This window comes from Rhea pennata, chromosome 17 (assembly GCF_028389875.1).
Source record: "Rhea pennata isolate bPtePen1 chromosome 17, bPtePen1.pri, whole genome shotgun sequence".
Lineage (NCBI taxonomy): Eukaryota > Metazoa > Chordata > Aves > Rheiformes > Rheidae > Rhea > Rhea pennata.
This window is the reverse complement of record NC_084679.1, coordinates 5041526-5055754: the sequence shown is the minus strand read 5'-3', so window position 1 is coordinate 5055754 and position 14229 is coordinate 5041526. Positions and strand designations below refer to the sequence as shown.

At 43.6% G+C, this 14229-nt stretch overlaps 1 protein-coding gene across 1 annotated transcript in view; it reads right to left on the bottom strand.

Annotated features, from left to right (window-relative positions):
• Positions 1 to 14229, bottom strand: part of TMEM132B (transmembrane protein 132B) — a 252000-nt gene that overhangs the window by 55269 nt on the left and 182502 nt on the right. The window lies entirely within an intron of this gene.

The following is a 14229-nucleotide window of genomic DNA, read 5'->3' as shown; positions in this document are numbered from 1 at the left end:
TTTAAGTGAACGCTGCTATTCACATCCAACGCGATCTGACAAGAGCTATTACAGAGAGCAGCTCAGCATAAAACTGCAACCTGATTTCTTCCTTATGACAGGCAGAAAGAGGGATGGGATCGAACAGGACGCGCGAGCCGCTCGGCAGGGCAGCACCGGGCAACGACGCGGCCAAGGAGCAACAGCGGCCTGAGACAGAGACGACCCTGGGTGGGAGAAGCAGAAGCATTTTGCACGGCTGCCGGATGCCAACGCTGTCTCCGGGCAGCCTCGGCTTGCAGCAGCTTCCCCCTCTGCAGCAGCATTTCTGTAATGTTTGGGTTTTTTTCCCTCTTTTGTTGGCCAAGAACCTTATAAATGGAGATTGGATGTGAGAATCCTTATTCCTGCATGCAATGTTATTCAGTCCAGAGGGGAATAAAGTTAAAATGTGGGAAAATTTAGAATCTATTAAGCTGTGCGTAGGTTGTTGCAGTCTGTATCTCACTAACTTTTATAATAACTCTTCCCACTTATTCTGCAGTCTCTTGTGGAAAACACAGCCAGAAACCCTGCATTTGATTAAAAAAAAAACATTGAAAACATTGACATGAAAGGTGGACTGGGATATTATACATAAAGGCTTTGCTATTTTCACATGCACAAGGATATTTAAAAAGGTTGCAAATTTTGTTTAGGTTTTATCTGCTCCTGGTGAAACGGACTGCAAGCGGATTTTTCTGACAGCGGTTGTGGGGAATTCATCTGCAATTCTACGGCCGCGAATACGCTGAAAACACGCCAGGTCCCAGGACTTCATTCATAAAATGTGACGAAATGAATTCAGATGGGGTGGGAGCAGCAGTGGCTTTCTTCTGTTGTGGTTTTCAGAGCGCATCCCTTGCGAGGACGCATCTCCCCGGGGCAGAGGCTCACTGACGCCCGCGGCAGCCACCTCGGCGGCGCCCGGAAAGGGGCTGGCACACCACATCCAGCTGCTCCAAGAGGTCCCACGGGCCCGGGGAAGGGAGATTGTTGTGCTCTGCAGCCGACCCTGAGCATCGCGCATCCAAATCATCCAGCGTCAGATGATGCTGGCTGCTGTGCCATCGCCACACTGACAGCAGCCAGGCATTTATCAGGGGCCAAAATGGTTTAGCTGGAAAGATGGTCACAGACTCATGCTCTGCTTCAGGTGTGGGTCTGCACATGTGTTGCCAGACAGATCAGCCTTAGTTACTTTCTGTAGCCCAGAAAGCAGCAGTAGAGAAGGGTGTTTGTCCCATCCTCACATAAACGTTGTTTTAGACCACCTCCAACAGAGACTTGCAGGATACTCTAGGCAGAGGCTCCCAGACCGCATGGACACATCAGCTAACGAAGAACACCATCGCTCACCTCTTCCACAAAGCATCCTGCAGGAAGCCTGCGCTTTTGGGGTTCAGCATCCTGCCCCACAGACCAGTCTCACTGGTGATTTCGATTAGTAATGCTCCCTGCCAAAGTTTATGTTTTAGAAACCATCTGCAAACCCCTTTGGTTGCTAAGATCAGCTCATCTATTGACAATGCATGTACCTCTCCACCACCCAGTGTCAGCCTGAAGACAGCTTTTCATTTCACAGAAGTTTTCTGACATGCCTTTCACTGAAGCTTAAAACTTTACCGTTATTATTCCGTCCACATGCCCACCAGGAATGGCCAGAACATTATTATATATTGAAAAAAAGTTCTGAATGATTAATTGAGTAGATTAACCTCCAAAACACTTGGACAGATGCAAGTCTGCGAGGCCAATATGCTGAAACAGCTGTTCTTAGATGTAAGGTAAATTTGCTCGCTTTGTTTTGCAGTGTGAATACTCTAGGCTTATTTCATATCTTACTAAATTTAATGCACATCTGGAGCATTGCCAACATTTCTGACAATAAGCCTGCATTTTTTTTTCCCCACAATATTAGCAACTTCAAAGATGTCAACTCATTTACTCAACAATGCGCTCAATAATAGACAAGCTTTCCGTCATCCTTAGGATTCACACACTCGCTCCGTGGGCTGCTGTCTGCAGCAAGATGCTCAAGGAATAGATGAATGAACGCGATCATTTTGAAGGCCCTCTTGCAACAGCACGTGCGTTCCTTAAATGGCAAGTTTACTCTGGTTCATAGCATTTTCTCCCCTCGTTTCCAAGGCAACTCAATACACAGACACATGCAGACATGCACGTGCATGTTATTAATATCATTTTCTGATGCGAGAAGTTTCTTCATTTATCAGTGAAAGGTTATCAGCTGTCAGCAGGGAACATCCAAGACACACTTCTCATGGAGTAATTCACATCAGGAAAACATTCAAGAAACCTTTCTCTTCCACTGTACAGTTTGAGCACATTTTGGAAACTTTTTGCATTGGGATCTCCTGTCTCTTCTACCCACATGAATCAGGAATCCAAGGCCCACCTCACACTATTCCTGTGCCTTCCCTCCACAGCGCAATGCATTCAGGCAAGCTCCTCCAAAGAAAAGGAAGATAACTTGGGAGCTTACTTGTACCTACAGGTCAAGTTGACAAAATTATGGCAATCTGCATTTAAGGAGAGGTTATACAGCTTCACGAGTCTTGGAAGAGCTGACGAGAGTAAGAGACTTGCACAGTCTCTTGCCCCGACACTTGGCACTGGGACACGGCTGGATCCGTTCTTGGCATTTCTAAACCTAACTCCTTGCAGAACAAGCAAGGCTCAGGCACAAAAATGATTTGTCATGCTCAGCACTCCACGCTAAATTGCATTTCTACCCTCTGATTCTCCATTGTAATCCTCTTTGGAATTTGCTTAATCATTGGGTTTTTAAGAGCTGGGAATCAGATACAGGCACTGACTAGTGAGTGAAAACCGCAAAAATAAAGTAAGAGTTTGACAAATTCTGCAGTTCATCTGAGGAGCGAGATGTGACAATGAAAGGAGGCAGCTGGAAATTGCGAAAGATGTTTTGAAAGAACTTGCTTGAATCACTGTTGTTTTATTGTTGTTTCCATCTATGATTTTTTTTCCCTTCGCATAACAAAAAGGCCTGCTGATCACCATTAATGCCTGCGGGGTTCGTACTTGTCATTCCCACACTGAACATCAGCATTTTGTTGGTGTCCAGAGTACATCAGACTTGGGACCAGGGTTGATTCTTGCATTTCTAAAAATCCTGTTAATCACAACAGAATGGTGGCGCAAACAAATCTGGTCTATCCTCGGGGGTCAACTGCCACTTCCAAACTAAAACCTGCTTGCAAAGTATGTCAGAGATAATTGCAATAATACTAAGTTAAATGGCAGTGCAAACTCATGGTGAGGCAAAATCAGGCAAAGAGTCTTACTCAAATTTCACTTCTACCAGATATGGATTTGGAGGGATATAAATGCGATTTACCTCTGAGCTGAAGAGTGGGCAATGATTCTGAAGTGGGGAATTAGGTAAGCTGAACTTTCTTCAATGTAAGGGCCAATTTAGAAATAGCTGTCTGTGATATATAGAGAAGACAGGGTAATTTCATTAACATCAATACAGAACCTCTTTTCCATACACGAATACATGATGCTGCTTGATACCAGTATTTGGGGCTATAGCTTCATAACTCTGGTCTGTTCTAAAGAGTATTGACAAATACCTGGAAGTTGCCTTACATCACCTCTTGTTTATAAATAGGTTTTAGAAAAAAGTAAAAACCTTAAGGATGCTATGGGAAAATGCCTAAATTCAGTGGGACATCCACATATCTCATACCGAGGAAACAGTTTATGAATACAACTCCCTCCATTCACGCACTTCCTAACTTTTCAAAGTCGCTGCTATTAACTTGCACAACATGCAGCCTTAATGATTTTAGGTCATATTTTATATTACACGGTTCTATTTATAAATGGTTTATAAGGGACTAATCAATATTTAATATACATTTTAAGTGTGTAACACACACAAGTAGCATGCATTAGGGAAGGTTTTAAGTACATCAACAGAGGAGACTATAAACATCTAGATGCTATGGCTTGTAAGTAACTTATCGGGCTGTGTGGATTCTGTAACAATTTTAATAGGAAGTTATCCAATTAATAAAAGTTCTCTTAATATCAGAGTCTTTCTAAACAATCTGGAAATGGAAACCTACCACATAAGGAGGCAATTCCGTGACCTATTCTGTGTGCAAGAAACAGGGAGAAAACTGTAGGTTTGTTTTTTAAATGCCACTCTCCCTCTGCAGGCTTGAAGAAATTCTGTAACATTTCCGATGCAAACACCATTACAGTGTCATTCTGGGATCTGGGCATTTTATCATACTTCCTTAGGGTTAAATTCTGCTCTAAGGCTCATAAATTTGAGTCTCACAGGAGCCACTGGAGCTGCTTGCTGTGCATATCTGTGTGTGTAGGAGGGCAGATTTTAGCCTTTTTATTTACCGTAACATTAATTAAATTATTGCAATTAAATATTGAATCAAATTGCATTAAGATAACATTAAGAACAGAAAGGACTGACACAATTATAGCTTGTATTAGGGTTAATGGGAGACACGTGGTTAGTTTTTAACGTACCCCTCTATAAAACATACCCCAAAGGATGCAGCTTGAATTGACACACACAAAAACAAATTTTATGCAAACAATTTTTTATGATGTCCTAATTTTTTACACCATTTCCCATCATTTGTGGGGGTTCGCTGCTGTTTTTTTCTTAAAGGCAAGTTAGCCTAAGTGAAATGGAGGAGCTTTATAAATGACAATTTCTCACCAACTCAGAGCAATTGATTACGCACCCCAAAGCTACTAATTGCAATTAGTCCCCAGAGCAGGTGATTGGATACCAAATACATTTGAGTTTGTGATTCTGTGTTGCTTTTCAATCTAATTCTCTGATTAACTGTAACAATAATAACAAAGATTTCTGCAAACAAGTCAAAGGATTAAAGTATATATACTTATACAAATATTCTTCACTACAAGACCCCCAAATCCCGCAGCTGATGTGCTATTGCCAAGAGCCCGCTCCCAGGTCCTCTTCCGAACGGCAGCGCCACGCCGCAAGCCCGAACCACGGCATCCGCCCCTGCGCAGGCTTCGCATCCCCGAGGAAGCGACAGGAACCCCCGAAAGCCTTGGGGATTTTTTGTTTTGGGTTTTTTTCTGCCCCTGCAGTAAAGGGGGGCGGACGGAGGGTTCTGCTCGGGCGCTGGCGGGAGGGCACTGCCACGCGCCGGGGAACGGGCGCGGAGAGCCGCGCGCTCCCCGTCGGGGTCGTACAGACAGTTAATGAAAATCACGGCTGGAGTGGAAAACCCGGCTGTTACTGCCTCAGACACCTCGCAGACTCTCTACAATTTAATGTTGGGGGGGGGGGTTGAGACTTTTACAGCAGAATTAAAAAATAAAAGATGTTTGCTTATCCCTTGATCAAATTAGCACAGAACTCTCTGTGCCTATATTTTCAACTGGAGGAAAACATTAGGGAGATTCAATATTTATGTAATGTTTTACAGCAGTTCAATAGAAAAATCCAATATAATTTCCCAATTAAAATCACCTGCTAGTTGATTAACATCCATTATTATTACCTCAAGCTGCTGTATAGTGAGGCTATCCACACAATAGCGTTAATGTGAGCATACATAGGTTAAACATTAGTAATTACTGTCTAGACAACTCACTGTTAGCTATAGCTGAGTGAATACAATGAATAATTTATTTGATGAATTTTGCATTCCTTTTCTTCTTTGTGAATTGTTCATGACCAGTTGGGAAAACTTGAAAATTATTTTATTTATTTATCAGAATATATAATTTCTAACCTGAGTACTTTTTCCACTAACTACAACTAGTTGAGCTTGCAGTTCAAAATTCACATTACAAGCTGCAGAGACCATAAGGTATTGGCTCTCTTTCTTGAGCACATAATCATGTAAGTAGCAGCCACAGTGCAAAGGTCTTTTACAGAGAAAAAACAAGTCTGCAATTCATTTTGTTATATAAGCCATCCAGTTAAGAAACCAGCTACGCAGCTTATAACCAACAACTAATCTAACATTTCAAATGGCACATTTGCAACTAAAAATAACTGATAAATATGAACGGACAACTGATAAACAGACCTGCCTGTCTTACAAGTACTTCTGCCTAAAACCTTTCAAAAATCCTTGTGCAGGCTCTTTCTAAGCTGCTCTAGATAAGGTCCCTGGGTACCTATGTGCGTTACAAACTACTAGAAAGGAGACTGCAGGAGGGACTGGACCCACTCCGGGCGCTGGAGGGGAGCGGAAAGGCTCCGAGGAGGGACAGGGAACCAGAGGTGAGGGGGCAAGTACAACATGCTCCCTTGGAGGCTGGAAGCCCCCAAGCAGAGGAAAAAAAAATAAGCAATTGTTTAGGTGGGGGAACACTGGATCTGGGTCAAAAAAAAAAAGAAAAAAAAAAAACAGATGCCGACCTCTCTCCGCAGCTTAGCAGGGGGCCCTGCCTGCGCCGCGCCGCAGCCCTCTCGCCCACCCGGCTGCGGTGACTCCGCCGCTCTCCTAACACCTTTCAGAAACCCAGTCCTGAAATGCTCGTGAGAAATCCCATCTCAAATTCTACAGGAGTGCTTTGCAGTACTTAAGACCCAGAACAGCACATTGCCTAGGGCTGGCGGGTTGTTTTTAACATAGACCGCTGCACCCTGGAAACTAGATTATATTACATGGTAAAAATTTCTAATTTTTGTCAGTGGAGTTAGATTCGAACTGGCAACCTAGAAGCAAGAAACTAAACAAGCATTACAACTCCTTACTCTGGCACAGAATTTATTAGCATATTTTTCCCTTTGAAATTGAATTTTAACTTGGTGAGCCTCAAAACAGAGGCTGAAACAACGAGTGTTTTTAACTCTGCAGGAGATCAAACGCGTTTGGACGTCCGTGCTCTAAGGAAGAAACGACACACTAACGAGAGACGGAGATCAAATACTCCATTTGTCACTTAAAGCTCTAGCAACGCGAAGTATGTCAGACCTGTGAACCCATGCTGGGCGTACCACCAGGTTGCGGCACCCAAACAGCCCTGCAATTTCTCCTTAGCTAACTTCAAACCCCATGGCTTCCCCTCCCTCCCAGGGCCGAGCCAACGCTACGTTATTCAGCTTGCTCCCAACGGCGAGGAAACGACACGGGGAGAAAGGTCCCCCAAGGAACGGGGATGAGCAAAGCGCTCTGACTGCTTTGCTCTTTCCTCCTCCGTGGCGATAATAAAAAGCAAATTTCCGCGTGATGCCAGCATCTCGTCCAGCTCGATGGATCCAGCTCCTCCCCCGGCTGCCCCGCCAGCGCGGCAGAAGCCTTCACCGCCCCCGAGCGAGGCGCGTCTGCAACGCCGGCTCCCGCTCGCGCTCGCAGCGCGGCCCCGGCTCCGTCCCGTGCTCGCCCCTGCAGCGCTGCTCCGACGAGCGACGAACGCCGCGTCGCCCTCCGGCTCCCCGCGCGGCCGAGGCGCGAAGCCGCCAGCTCGCGTGCTTCCGAACCGAGCGGCACGGAGGACTGCGAGCCTGTCCCAGGGCGCCGCGTTACGGGATCCTGAGTATCTCGATGACGCTGCAGCCCAACATCTTCAGCAAAGCTGGGGCACCTTTGCAAGAAACTTCTTTATGCACAATAGCTGCTTACAGACTATATTACAGCTTCTAAAGCTCCCTGATTGCTGTTCTGCTCCATCTCTATGATGCTATTTTAATTAAGTTAAAAAAATAGAAATCACATGTGAAATAATTACGGAGCCCAACTCTGATACGGAGGCTATGTAAAGCAGAAGCAACTACATTAAGGTCAATGCCAGCTTTGAGCAAGAGGTAGGTTAGGTACAAATGACTTCAAAAAAAAACAAAAAGAAAACTTTCAGTGGTACAATACATACGTAAGAAATACAGCACTGCATCTGCTTGGCAAGAACTCGGTTCTGCCTGCATAGTCTAAGAACTATACGCATCAGTCAAACGCGTACACACAATGCAAAATTAGTTCATGCAGAAGGGACTCGGCTCTCCATACGTCTTATAAACACAGGCTGACAATTAAACAGTCCTAACAGGACTTACTCTCCAGCTAGCAGAACAGTTCAAAAACAAATATCATTTTGTTCACGTGCTCCCATTATATTCATGGGCTGATTTAATTAACAGTGATTTCAATATCTCTGAGATTTCTTCTCTGTTTTACAAATGATGCCCTTTTGATGAGGGCTGTAGTTCAAATTACTGCCCAATCAGCTGTAGGCTGAGACCGGAATGCTAAGCTAATTGGTGATAAAACCAAAATGAGCATTCCAGAAAAAATCACAGACAAGTCAAATTACCGGCTAGTGGTAAAGGACCGAGAAGTTTGCTCATTTTAGGTAAGCCCTAACAGCTCTGTAGCTTCCTCCAGCATGCTGCGCTTCCCCGTTCTGGTGTTTTTAATGCATCTTCCTCTGTATGTTTGTTATTGGGAGCACTCACTCCTTGCAGGAATTTAGTTCCTGGGCATCCTTGGAAAGGGTTTCCCATGAACAGCAACTGTGCAGACGGCACAGACAGTCCCAGCCCCCCTGGCTGCAGGAATTTGTGGATATCCTCCTACCCCGTCTAGCAGGAGAGCACACAAACATTCCCAGTACAGCTGCACTTAGAAACATCTAACCGAAGATGCTACAGATATCTGTCAACCAGGCAAAGAGCCACTCTAAATTACAATTTCTTTGCAAAGACGTGGGCGTGCAGTGCAAAATCCAGGCATTAGTCTGATCTGCACCAGGAAGCCTCTCCAGAGCATCGCACTGCCAGGCAAGAGAGGAGGGCAGAAAGAGCAGGGGAGCGGGAACGCCCGCGCGCTGCGCGCCGGCGAGTCGGCACGGGAGCAGACGCAGCGCCGACGGGGAGCGAGGGGCCACGGCGGCGTGGTGCCGCACGTGCGGCGCCCCAGCCGGCGGGCGCGAGCGGGGGCGACGCTCCCTTCACCTCCGCCCAGGAAATCCCTGCCCGGGGCATCGTGAAAACTGCTCTCCAATGGGATGACACGAGGAAAAACCAAAGGCGGTCTGACACGCTTGCAGGCAGGTTTTCAGAGGAGAGACGCCGGGCTGGGGCAGAGCAGGAGCTCCCGCAGCACCGGCAATTCAGCCCCGTTCCCGGCGGCCAAGAGGGAGGGAGTTTATTTTAAAGAGATGAATACAGAAAGTCAGCTTGCAGGGCCAGGAAGAGCCTTCATCTCGCAGCTAATCATCAGCTCTCAACAAAACTGAAGACAACTAGCAATATGTGGTCAAATCACTGCAATTTGGCACGCTTCTGAGTAATTTCCAAGAGGGGGATTAGTGGCGAACGCTGCCTTCAGGACTGGGTCCCCAGGAGCCTGCAACAGGATCTGCGGCGCGCTCAGCTTCAGCATGCCCTGCCTCTTCATTAAGGGCTTGGACTCGAGTTGTAGCAAGTATCAGCAAGTGCATCTAATTTTATGAAAGAAAATTCTTGCCACACAGTGGAATAACATAGTGGTTTTACTCGAGCAGGCATAAAACACGAGTATGAAATCCCTCATATAATCTCTGGCTATTGTCATTCAATGTTTATCATCCAACACAGTTGAATACAGTTCTTATCTTTGATGGATGTGGCACACAATAGCTGTTTTCTTGAGAGCACCATAAATATTAAACGCATTCACAGAGCTTCTTAGGAATTGTCATGTCACATTGCTTACATGGAATCTTCCAAAATGCCACTATTCTTGTCCCGCCAATAGCAAAGTCTCTTTTGGTTGCTTTCATTCATTTTTATTTTCAGAATTAAATGATAGGAAATGTCTCATTGAGCAGAAAGAAAAGCAAAATGGATGGTACTGAGCAATTCTAAAACCTAGCTCAGATGCCCAGAATGAGAGCAAAAAAATGTATATCCTATAGTTCAGTCAAAATGGAAACACTTGGTGAAACGGAGGGGATATGGCCAGAATTTCATTTTTGGAAGAATTAAGCATTATTTAATCAAGTTTAATCAGATACATTAATTCTACATGGAAAAATGTTTTCTATTGTTTATTTTCAGGTAAAATTCTTCTCCTGGATCAAATTTAATAAAAATTTCAGAGGTTTGTATGTTGGCTGATATAGTTCAAGAAATCTTTTAAAATTTCATCTTTCTACATAAAATTCCCTCTGTGCTTGTTAAAACAGCCTTACAAAACAAAGCTATTAAATCCTCATAGCAATTAATTTCAAGATGGTAATAACTGCAGAAGATACTATCTCTGCTACAGATGCATAAAACACTACACTATGGGCATGTGAAATATAATAATACAAACGAAGAATTCCTTTTTTTCTTATCTGGCACTCTCTCCAAGGCACTTAATTTGCTTTGAGTTTAAAATCCTTCCAGCGTGGGATTTGAGGGAAGTTCAAGCTTCAGACTTGCTCCCATTAATCAACAGCAAAATTCACATTGACATCCTGGAGTCACAGATTTGGGATTTATTTTTAAAAAAGTTCTGATAATCCTCAGTATCTCTGGGATGAAGAACTATTCTTATTTTGAATATTGAATTTACTGTTAAATATTTTTTAAAATACAAAATCATCTTCTGTGGGGTTGATTTTCTATGTCAAATAAAATAGACATGTATCGTAAAATTTTGAAGGGAACTGGAAGGCCAAAAGCCAAAACGATTTCAAGTAGGAGAAATGCATTGAGTGCAGCAGATAAGCAGATACGGGCACGTCGCGGCTCTCCTCCCGCGGCTCCGCTGCACGGCGCACCCAGAGCCCAGCCCCGCTCTGCGTTCTTGCTCCTCCTAGAACAACCCAAATGTCGCGCTCAGCAACTCTCTTGCAGCCTGAGTTACGGAAACAGGCGTCTTCACGGACCGTTTTTCCTGGGTGTTCCTGTCAGCATGCTCGCTGGCAGCAGCCGGAGCGGCTATTCCTCAGCGTCCCATCTAAAAGAAGCCTTACTCGCGTGCGTACAGCCATCTGCGCTCCCCAGTGATCCACAACATCAGTCAACCATCAGTCAGTCAGCAGCTCACGCTTTGGGGGAGGAAACAAGATTTCTGAAGACACAGATTAAATACTTGCAGCATATACAGAAGTGTTTCAGGCAAAGCGGTTCCGAGCACTGGTGAAATCCTGACCGCTGGAAAAGCACTTCAGGACGATGACAGATGGGGAATTACAGTCCTGCTACCATCCAACGAAGGATTCGCAGCGCGTGTTCCTCAAACACCAGAGCTGCAAGTCACAGAGCCAACTGTCATCTTCCTAGATAAGAAGAGTACACCAAATATTCGTCTGTTATTAAGCCTATGGTTCCTCATGCCTTCAGCCTCGGCTGGAGCCTTCTTCCAAAAAAACACTTCAAATATCTCTCTGCAATGTCTTGTTCTTTACTTTGATTAAGTTCCTGGTTGCCTAGAAACTCTCAAAAAGACCTGGATTATTATTATTCTTTTTTTTTCTTTTTCTTCAACTTTTAGTTAGATAAGTTTAATCCAATCACATTTTTTGGTGGTAGAAACCTGGATGACAGGCTCAGAACTGCTGTTTATTTTTGTACCCCAGGAGTCAGACTCCACCGTTGATCTTGGTACTGACAGCTTCCCATAACTATGGAAATTTCAGACTATGTCTATTTTGATCAAGACGGAGAATTGTGAGAACTGTATCATCATTGCATGTAACGGATTTGTGTGTGCTACCGATTTGTATAAAAAGCAGGATATACCCTCTGCTTTGCCAGAACCCTATAGACATAGCACTGTTTTTATTGCTTCTTAATGAATTAAGCAAATACACTCTGTTTACGTGCAGAAGACATGCAGCACTACTGCAGCCCGAGAAGCCCCTCCTGAGGCAGAGGCAGGAGAGCAGAGAGCCAAGCAAAATGCCTTCCTTTGCGCTCAACAACATCAGTGCAAACAGCTTCACCACCTCTGCTACATCGTCGACATCCATCAAAACGCAGTGTCTTTCTCCTATGCTTTTTCCTCTGTATTAAATGTAGCGTATAAGTTGAGGATGCAGAAGAAGAAAGAGAATTTAGTTTACATCCTGCATCGTGCTATTTTTGAAGTGCTAACAAAAGTATAGAGCAACATGCAAACACACTGCCTTCAGTGAAGTCAACAATCAAGGTCAAAATTAAATCTTTTGGGTGAGAAGGTGTCATTATTACTAATATTTCCAGAACTGTTCTTCAGTGCTTTTAGACTTAATTCTCTTTTGCAAAAGAGATCCATTTTGGCTTCCATGGCAAGGTAATAGGAATAGAAAGATGTTGTAAATGCAATTTATGCTCACTTAAAAACAGGAATAAGCTGCCAGCAGAGTTACGCCCTTAGTTGCTATAAATTATGGTAACTCTGCTGTTCCCACTAATAATGGGACAACCATAACAATTTATAAGAGGTCAGAATACATCTTTATCACAACCCTTTCTATAAAAGAAAACAAGGTCCTTCGCTTTTTTATTCCTTCCTCAGTCCCCGAAACGCGCTGCCTGCAGTCCCAGGCATGGCTGAACGCTGCCTCGACGCGGCACACGCCGCCTCGCTCAGGCTCCAGCCGGCTGCCACGGGCAGAGCAGCAGCAAAGACCTCGAACAGCAAGAAATTAAAATGCAATACAGGTGGAAAACGCTAAGATGTTAAGAACTCTTCCTAGTCATCTGCTGCCTCTTCAGAGAGAAGAGCAATGCGTGACACCGGTTTAGGACGTTGGTTTCGTACCAATGGATCTTCTCTCACCTCAGCAAAGTCTCTTGTGCTTTTTTACACAAGGATGTAACAGAAGGTGGAGCAAGGCATCTAATTTTAGTCTAAGAAAATCCAACTGTGTAACAATATGGTAGACCTGCCTGAAACACGCCTGACACGTTAGACACTAACTAGACTCACAAATCTTACCCTGCATCAATGCCACAGAAAAAGAAAATAAAATCAGCCACAGCATTTATATTTATTAACTGTAATATCAAAAAATCAGATCCTGGTATTCAGTAACATCATCAAACAGTGGAACTGAGAAGAATTTCCAATGTGCTGTTGATACTCCATTTCATCACTTTGGTCTGAAAATGGATCACCTCTCTACTTGTAGGGACATTAGTGGCACATGTTAAAGTGTACATCGGAGGCTAGAAGAATCAGTTATTGGAGACATTAACTGCCAAAAAGAAAACAAAATAAGCCTCAGAGGAGCCGAACAGCTGACATTTTCATCTGACACTCGGCGCACCACGGACGGTTAAACGCAACAGCCGGAGCCAGGTCCTCCGAGGCAGCTGGGGACATATTTGCCTCTCTCTATCTTGCATTAGGACAGCGCAGGAAAGCTCCAGCCAGAAGCCGCCGTGCTACACCCACAATAACCACCTCAACACAGTGCTCAGTTCCATTCTTCATTTTCTGTAGGCAAATTTTCTCAGCATTTTTTTCTCTTAAAAGCTTATGGTAAAAAAAATAAGAAAAAATGAAATCTTCCTCCCCTTAAACCTCCATAAGTCAAATATTCTGGCTATTAAATAAACTTCAAATAAAAGGAGTAAATCCTTCCATCCATACATTTTTACCTGAATTAAATTGGCTTAAATAGTTATGCATAGCTTTAAATGATAAAACAGCATTTACATTCTCCAAAGCCACTCATCTGTGCTGTCATTAGTTCTTGACATTATAAATCCTACCTCTTTTCTTGCTGAAACAGTTTTCAGAGATATTAAGCAATATTATTGTGGGATTTTTAGAAATGTTTTAGAAAGCATTTTTTCGGAGTATGAAAAGTGACTCATAAATTATTCAGAAACAGGTAAAACTGAGCAACAGTGACTTAATTTCCATATAATTTTTCATTCTTATGAAGCTTGGCTTAGTTAGGTCTGATTAATTAGTGCTTGGAAAGTATTTTGAAAATACAAAATACTAAATAAATACTACATAATAATCGTATTACTAAAAGAAAAAAAAAGCTTGCTAATTTGCATAGAGTTTAAGGAGTTTAAGGAATTTGCATTTATTTCTTTCCCCTACGTAAGCAGGCCCATCAAAACACTTTTAGCTATACAGAAAATGGTCTTTCTAGCTGATACAGGACAATGTATCATAATGCACTTAATGTGACACAGTTCAAAAAATTAATTTAGAATTACTTGCAAAGTTGTATTTACAGGGAGACGTACATAGAGTGCTTTTTTTCATTTTCAAATCCAAATTCCCTTCT